This window comes from Helianthus annuus, chromosome 10, assembly GCF_002127325.2.
Source record: "Helianthus annuus cultivar XRQ/B chromosome 10, HanXRQr2.0-SUNRISE, whole genome shotgun sequence".
Taxonomy (NCBI): domain Eukaryota; kingdom Viridiplantae; phylum Streptophyta; class Magnoliopsida; order Asterales; family Asteraceae; genus Helianthus; species Helianthus annuus.
In genome coordinates this window covers 126,821,426-126,830,580 of record NC_035442.2, presented here as the reverse complement: position 1 = coordinate 126,830,580, position 9,155 = coordinate 126,821,426, and positions in this window count along the sequence as shown.

The following is a 9,155-nucleotide window of genomic DNA, read 5'->3' as shown; positions in this document are numbered from 1 at the left end:
AGCAAACATGCTTCTGTTCTGTTCTGTTCTATTTAGTCCAACAGAGGAAGCATGGATAAGTTCGGTTACAGTTTGTTTCACTTTCCCACCCAATCAATGTCTGTCTTTAATCCAACCCTAGCGCCCCAAAAAACAAACCCTAAGCATGGATAAGTTCGGTGACAGTGGTGGTTGACGGTCAACTAGTGGTGGAGGTACGGTGGGGATGGTGGTGGTGCAGTGGTGTTAATGGTGGTGGTAAGGGGAGAGAGAGAGAGAGAGAGAGAGAGGGAGAGGAGGGATGGACAAGTTGCTGATGGTGGTGGGTGTGAAATATATAATATTAAAATATTTATGCATTAGACATTTGTTCCTTATACTCTTGTGCGTATAAGAGTTGTACTTTGTGTGTAAATGACTAAATTGCCCTTGTAGTAACAAACTTGGTGGATGGTATTAGAAATTTGGACTCAAATCGTTAAGAAAACTGGCTATAGGGACTCAGGGCGTTAAACATTTTGATTTTGAACTCAAATGGTTAAAACCCCTAAAACACAGGGACTCAAAAAGTAATTTACCCTTTTTATTAGTATTATTATTATTATTCTTATCATTAATAATAATAATAATAATAATAATAATAATAATAATAATAATTCAAGGAACATAAGATCAATATCTAAGGGTTAAATTTATGTTCACATGTTGTCATATTTTAGTTATTTTCATCAAGTGACATTAAATTTTAAGGTTAAAGTTATTTTGTTTATTTTTTAACGATTAGTGTAACTGGCTTCGAAGACGCTTTATTTTGAATACAACTCTATTTTCGATAGAATTTATACCGGAAGGTGGTCGACGAAATGTTGGTGCACTGAGTGTCCGCTGACTATATCTTATCGAGTCTTATGATTAGATAGGTTAAACGAATGCACAAACATGATAAGATTAGGGTTGTTTAGGGTTGAAATGGTCCTGTCCGTTTGAAAGACATCCTGACCGTTTGAACTAATGCTGGTCGTTTGAAGACACCTAACCGTTTGAAGCATGACCGTTTGAACATGTTGTGTTTCGTTCAAACGGAATGGCCTGTGTCTATAAATAGGTGTTCATTCCAAACGGTCAGGAATGCATGTATGTGTGTGTGAGCGAAGGTGCTGCCGGATTTCTGTCAAAATCATTGTAAAAGCTCGCAACCAGTAATAGAAAAGAAAGATTGAAAGGAACAAGCTGTTTTTGACTTGGTTTACTTTGATTCCGCCTCAGTAAACTAAGATGAACTACTTTTACTGACGTTTAAGGTCACCGGAACGGTCCAACAAGTGGTATCAGAGCTCAGGACGAGGAGTTCATACCAAATTCAGCTTGAAATCACCGGATTATCTCACTTCTACCTTTCTTTTCTGATTTGAACTAGTTGTCACGGTTAAAATGGCTTAAAAAACTCACATATCAAATGAAACACACTCTTAACGAATCCTTGAAAGTATTGAATTTAAATTCGACGTAAAAGTGATAAAAATGGACTAAAAACAGGGTTCCGTTTGAACGAAGAATACTTTCGTTTGAAACTATCGTTTGAAAACAGATCTTTCGTTTGAACATTAGTTTAAAACTGACATTCCGTTTGAAAATAATGGATTCCGTTTGAACTTATCGTTTGAAAGTGGTGTATTTCAAACGATCAGGACAGCTTTCATTTGAAATTGTATCGTTTGAAACCATTTCGTTTGAGACCATACCGTTTGAAATTGGTCATATCGTTTGAAACTATATCGTTTGAAAGGGGTTTTGTTTGAAACTTGTGTTATCTCAAACGGAATAGTCCATTTCGTTTGAAGGGAAGCCATTTCGTTTGAAAGACTATCGTTTGAACCTTTCCACTTGAACAGATTCCGTTTGAATCTGTGATTGTTTTTTTCAAAAACAAAAAAAAATATTTCTAAGTGTTTGTTGATTTTGCAGGTACATTCACGATGGATGATATTTTCTTGAATCCGTTTAGCGACATGTACGCGTTCACGGGAAATTCCGGAAACGATGATACTTCATCAAGCAAAGAAAATGAGAATCCGCCGAAAGAGAAGAAAAAGGAAGCTTGGGAATCGGAAAGTGCCTTCGGAACATTCAATAGACCCCCAAAGCTTATGGCTATCGAGGAGTACAGTCAGTGGTCTAGGAAGTTTGAAGATTGGATGATGGCATTCGCATTTCCCAGCTGGAAAGTTTGAAGAACGTTATGCAAATGGAAACAAAAATGGTGAAGCGTTAAGATCAGCTGAAGAGATTGATGGTTTTGTAGCAGAACAGAAGTGTGTAGCTTTGTTGTTCCAGTCTGTTCGAGAAGACATCATTGCGTTGATCGATTATTCAAATGCAAAAGATCTGTGGCAAAAGCTAGAAAAGAAATGTCTAGGAAGTACTGAAATTGTAAAAAGTAAAAAGAAACTTCTTAGGAAAGAGTTTGATATATTTGGTTGTCTCAAGAACGAGTCAGTTTGTAAAATGATAGAAAGGTTCGGTCATCTGAAGCTGGAATTAGCAAGACATGAGATCAAGTATTCTGATGAAGAACTTGTTGACAAACTGTTCGATTCATTACCAGACGAGGTGGATTGGAGATACTATGCGCTTATGCTGAAAAACACTATTGAGCCTGAAAAGTTGACTCCAGATTTGGTGATTGAGAGACTTGAAAGTCACGAGTTAGAGCTGAAGAAGACATACAAAGTCAATCACTCATCTTATCAACAGAATTTAGATCTATAATATCCAAAAAGCATGATGCCGAAAGCTACTTCTCCCAAGACTGCATTTTCGGCTGAGAATGTTTCTTCAGTAAGCAAAGAAAGTCAAAGCAGTCAAAGCAGTGGAAGTCACAGTGGTTATCACGGTGGATCTTCATCATCTGCAAGTAATTCTGATGCAAAAATTCAGTGCAACATCGCAATAGATTTGAAGAATGCTCAGAATTTTGACGAGGAGTCGGCTAAACAACAAATGGTTTTCTTGGCGTCGGTGTTGGAATCATATGAAGGTTTGGTGGCTGGGAAGATCGGGAATACAAATCTGGCGAAAGAAGATTATGATCAGATAGATCCCGAAAAATGGAGCTGATTGATATTCGGTGGGCGATGGCCAGTGCTGTTCGTAGAGCACAGCGTTTTATGGAAATTACCGGCAGGAAGACGATTGGTGGTCCATCTACTAAGCTGGGGTTCGACAAATCCAAGGTGACATGCTTCAAGTGTAAGCAGGAGGGTCACTTTAAGCGAGAATGCAGAAATGCCTATGCTGATGAGTCGGAGAATCCTTTTAGGGACGATTACTACAAGAAGGCAATATACCATCAGAATAAATCCGAGCCGCCGAGATTGAAACAGGGTGAAGATAGCATAGAAAAATCTAGAGCTCTAGCGGTGATTTATGATGATGAGGGGTATGATTGGAGTAAAGATGTTTTACCGGAAGAAGATGCGGTTGGTTACGCATTCATGGCGACAAACGATGAACCTATTCCGTGGAAAGATGATCGTACTGAAGAGCAGAAGTATTGCTATCGGAAAATGATTGCTGAAAACAGAATCATCAGAATTTCTCGTGTCTATCTGGAAGCTAGAAGAGCGAGAAGATGGGATCCGGACAGGGAGTGTTATCTTGATGAGTATGTAAATATTGCGATTGATGACAAAACACTTGATCTGGAAGCCATCATTAAGGAGATAAAAGAAGATGATGAGTATTGGCAACACAAATGGTGGGGAAGTCCAACTGAGAAAATGAAAGAAGAAGAGAAAGAAAAAGAGAGAAAGGAGAAAGAAGAGAAAGAGAAGAAAGATAAAGAAGAGATCGAGAAAGCAAAACAGAGTGATACCGGCATTATTGATACAACGCAGGAGTTGACTGCAGAGAACCTGGGAAAAATGGCTGACAAAGTGCTAGCTGCTAAGGCACTTGAGGTAGACTCTAACTCCGTGTCTGAGTCAAAAAGCCAGGTCAGTCCAAACTCGTCAACAAATGCATTAGGTAAAAAGATCGAAGGAAATGCTGATTGCAAAAATTGCAACAAAGAGTGCAGTTTTTGTAACACTGTCATGTATCTCAACGGTGAGAAAGTTAAAAATCTGACAGTAAAGGTCAGAAGCGTTGAGGATCAAATTCTTGGTCGTGACAAAACAGTGAAAGCTTCAACTGAACGGATTAAAGAATTAACTTCTCAAATTGAAACTGATAAAATTGAACATGAAAAAGTTAAACAAGAAAATGAAAAGTTAATTCTTGAAAACCGTCAGATTTCTGAAAAATTTGAAAAACTCAAAAGCATAGTAAAAGATAGTGATGATCCAAAAAGGTAAAACTTTTAAAGAAAACGAACATCTAAAAGCTGTGCTGAGAATAAAAGAAGAATCAATTAACAAACAACTGGATGAAATCGCTAAATTGAAACTTAAAGTTCAAGAAGTTGAAATTGAAAATGAGCGAATCCAGTTGAAGCTCAACAGTTATAGCTCTGCAAGCTTTGTTTTGCAACATATTGTTCCAAAACCCATTGGCAAAAACAAAGCTGGCGAAGACGTGTATTCTGATGGAACCGGGGTGGGTTTTCACAAAGTTCCACCGCCAATTTTGGACAACTACACGAAAAAGCAATCTGTTTTGGTTGAACTTGAGGAAGAAAGTGAAGTTAAACTTCCTAAGAACATTGATATCATGTTCACATTTTCCAATGACGATAGTGTCCAAAATGATATTGTAAAAGGTGTTGTTGAAAATGTGCTTAAAACGGATAGTGGCACTACTGAGGAAGATGGGTGTTTCTTGGACAAATACATTCCGAAACAAAAGTCCAAGAACAACTTGAATGATGAACCTGATCTTGTCATGTACAATATGTTGGGATCAGATAAGTTGTTTTCGGATTCAGAGTTTCCGATCGAGAATGTAAACATGAACAAATTGACAAATGTTTTCAAACTGGTCGAAGTTGAGTTGTCTGCAGTGAATAATCTGAGTCAAAAGAAAAATAAAATGAGTTTTGAGAAAGATAAGGTTTACAACAAGAAATCTGTTAATCACCGCGTTTTAATAACAACAAAAACAACTAGTCGGGTAGTTATCAGGGGGGTAAATCGTATCAGAAAAGAAATGTTTCAAACAAGAGATTTGTTGAGAAGAAACAGTTTATGAACAGTTCAAGTTCACTTGCTGATGAGGAAAAACAATTTTTTTCAAAATCAAACAAAGAGTTCTTTGAGAAAAGAGCTTCTCAGTCTCAGTCTGAAGGCCCAAGTCGAGTGGCTGATACTCGAACTTGCTTTAGATGTAATCAAGTTGGTCACATTGCACGAAAGTGTACCAATGTGAAGCCTAAGACTGAAACTGTGAAGACTCAACAGAAGAAAAGTGATGTGAAGGGTAAAACACCAATCGTTGTTGAGAAAAAGAGTGTGAAAAATAAACCCGTAAAGAAGTTGGTAACTAAAAACGACAAATTTTACAAAAGAGTTGCATTATCTCAACAAGTTTGGAAACCCAAAAGTGAAAAGAAAATTTCAACTTCTGAAGTGAAAAAGGCTGAAGAATCAATTACGGTTGATTATGATGCAAATTTTCCACCTCTTATAGCTGAAAATTTCAAAATTCAAATTGCAAGAGTCAAGGTTACACCTAAGGCTGATGAGGCCTGGGTGGACTCCATGTTTGACTAAACAGTTTGAATTGCCGGAGCTTCCTGGATCGCGAAGCATGAATCGGCATCTTTCTTGAAGTTGTTTAAGTCATAGTTTGTTATGTGCAGGATCTTCCAAAACTTGTATCCAGATGGATCATGGATAGTGGAGCGTCAAGACATATGACAAGGAAGACCGCGTTACTGTATGATGTGAAGAACATAAATGGAGGATATGTTGGTTTTGCGGGTAATCAGGGAGGTCGTATTATTGGTGAAGGAACGCTTTCCAATGGGATCATAACGTTTGAGAGAGTTAATTACATCGCTGAGCTTGAGAATAATCTGCTGAGTATCTCGCAGATCTGTGACAGGATGTATACTACTCACTTCACTGACAAAGAATGTTTGATCTTGAAACCGGGATTTGTGATACCTGGGGAATGGATCATCATGAGGGCACCAAGAGTCAATGATCTGTACGTGTTGGACATGAGCGTAGCTACTACAACCACGGGTCAGGCTCATTGTTTTGTGTCCAGAGCAACTGAGAAAGAATCAAGATTATGGCACCGGAAAATGGGGCATATTCACCTACAGAAGATGAATCACTTGGTGCATAACGAGTTGGTCACAGGAGTGCATGTCAAAGGTTTTCATCTGGAAGGGGAGTGCATAAGCTGTGTCAAAGGCAAACAGAAGAAAAAGTCACACCCTTCAAAGCAAGTCAATTCAGTTTCAAGACCTTTGGAAAGACTTCACATGGATTTGTTTGGGCCAGTGAACGTCAAGAGTATAACAGGAGATTACTACTGTTTGGTCGTGACTGATGATTATTCTAGATTTTCGTGGGTTTCATTTTTGAAATCGAAAGACGAAACATTTGACAGTTTGATGCCGTTGTTTAAGAGAATTGAGAATCTGTACCAAAGGCCTATCAGTAGAATTAGAAGTGATAATGGTACTGAATTCAAAAATAGTAAGATGGAAGAATTTTGTGATGAACGAGGTATACTGCATGAGTTTAGTGCTCCGTACACTCCGCAGCAGAATGGAGTCGCAGAACGCAAAAATCGGACGCTAATCGAGACAGCTAGAACTATGCTCGCAGATTCAAAATTACCAATTAATTTCTGGGCTGAAGCTGTTTCCGCCGCATGCTATACGCTCAACAGGGTTCTTACTGTCAAGAAGTTCAACAAGACGTGTTTTGAGCTAATCAATAACCGCAAGCCAAATTTGAAGTATCTAGAACCGTTCGGGTCACCCTGTACAGTTATAGAGCTTAATGGAAAGTTTGGTTCGAAGTGCATTGAGGGAATATTTATTGGTTACGCCAATCCAATGCGACGTGTCTTCGTTCCAAGTGAAAAGCAGATTATTGAAGCAGCGAATGTTGAATGTCAAGGTTACACTATGCCGCCACAAAGTCCTGGAGATTCATGGAAATATAATTCTGACAAACTTTGGGATTCGTGTTTGACATGAGAGAAGAATTAGAGGAAGATGAAGATTTCTTTGATGAGCTGGATATTTTGCGAGAATATGAGTCGCAGCTCAGGTTCCCAGGGGAGTATTCTGGAAGACCTCGGGAAACTTCAAATGATGATGAAGCAGGTCCTAGTCATGGTGGTGAACACGATGATGAAGTTGCTCCTGGTAATCAGTCGGAGGTGAATGATAATCAAGAAACTGAAAACATGCCAGTTTTTTATCATGGTGATTCAGACTCTGAGGGGGAGCAGATCCAGTTATCAAGTCAAACAAATCAAGTTGGTGAACAAGATGCAGAACAGAATGTTACTAATCTGGAGGGAAATGTTGATGTTCCAAGCGAAGTGATGCCGCAAACTCTTTCTTATCATCCAGAGGAGTTGATCATAGGAGAACTGCATTCAGGCGTTCGTACAAGACGTCAAATAGACCAGGGCTTAACATGTTTTTATTCTACAGTAGCACCTCTACAAACTGAATTTTCATTAAGTTGTTTTATCTCGCAGGTCGAACCGAGAACTTATAAAGAGGCGCTTACTGAAGACTCTTGGGTCATAGCAATGCAAGAAGAGTTAAGTCAGTTTGAAAAGTTGGGAGTGTGGAAGTTAGTGGATTTGCCGGATGGTCAAAGGAAAATCAATACAAAATGGGTATTCAAGTGTAAGAGAGACGACAGAGGAGTGGTTGTAAGGAACAAAGCTCGACTCGTTGTTCAGGGCTTTAGTCAACAAGAGGGGATTGATTTTACAGAAGTCTATGCCCCTGTAGCACGACTAGAGGCTATCAGAATTTTCCTAGCATTTGCGTCTTGGAAGAACTTCAAAGTGTATCAGTTGGATATTAAATCGGCGTTTCTTTATGGGAAGGTCAAAGAGGAGGTTTATGTTGGTCAGCCGCCGGGCTTTACTGACCCAATCCAAAAGAACAAAGTTCATCTGCTGGACAAAGCGTTGTATGGTTTACACCAGGCCCCGAGAGCCTGGTACGAGACTTTGTCTCAACACCTACTCGCTAACAAGTTTATTCGTGGAAAAGTGGATGCCACTCTCTTCACTAAAGAGGTCGACGGACATCTTCTGATTGTTCAGATTTATGTAGACGATATAATTTTTGGGTCAACGAATGAGAAATTGTGCAAAGATTTCGAACAGGTGATGAAGCAGAAATTCGAAATGTCATCAATGGGGGAGATGAAATTCTTTCTGGGTTTACAAGTTGAACAACTACCTAAGGGAATTTTCATTCACCAGACGAAGTACGTGCATGATATTCTAGAGAAATTTGGAATGTCAAGTTCTACTCCAGCTGCAACCCCACTTGCAACTAATCATGGGATTCACCCAGATCTTACCGGAGACAGGGCTGATGAAACGTTCTACCGTTCCATGATAGGTTCTTTAATGTATCTAACTGCTTCACGTCCTGATATCATGTACCCAACATGCCTCGCAGCAAGATATCAATCTAACCCGAGAGCTTCGCACATGATCATTGTCAAGAGGATATTACGTTACTTGAAAGGAACACCCACATTGGGGTTGTGGTATCCTAGAAAAGGCGATTTTATGCTCGAAGGGTATTCCGATTCGGATTTCGGAAGCTGCAAAGTCAACACGAAATCAACAACTGCAGGATGCCAGTTCACTACAAGAAAAGTGACCATTAGAGACTAAATTATTAGAAGCTGATATATCAGTCTCAGATACGTAATATCTAGGACTGATTTATCAGTCACTAATAATATTGGGGACTGATTTCTACACCACATATTTTAGTAACAAAAAATTTGTCCCTAATACCTTGACACCTTATTTGAGACTAAATTTCAGTTGCAAATATGTTCGCACCATATAACTTTTTGGAGGGACATTTATTTGCTACTAAATTTTAGTGTCAAATGTGTTCCCTATGTAATGAAAAATGGCGTAAATGTATCGGCAGATCATATTCAGTCTTTAATATGGGAGGAACGTATTAGAATCTGAAAATCACTTCTTAATATTCCAAAATCGGA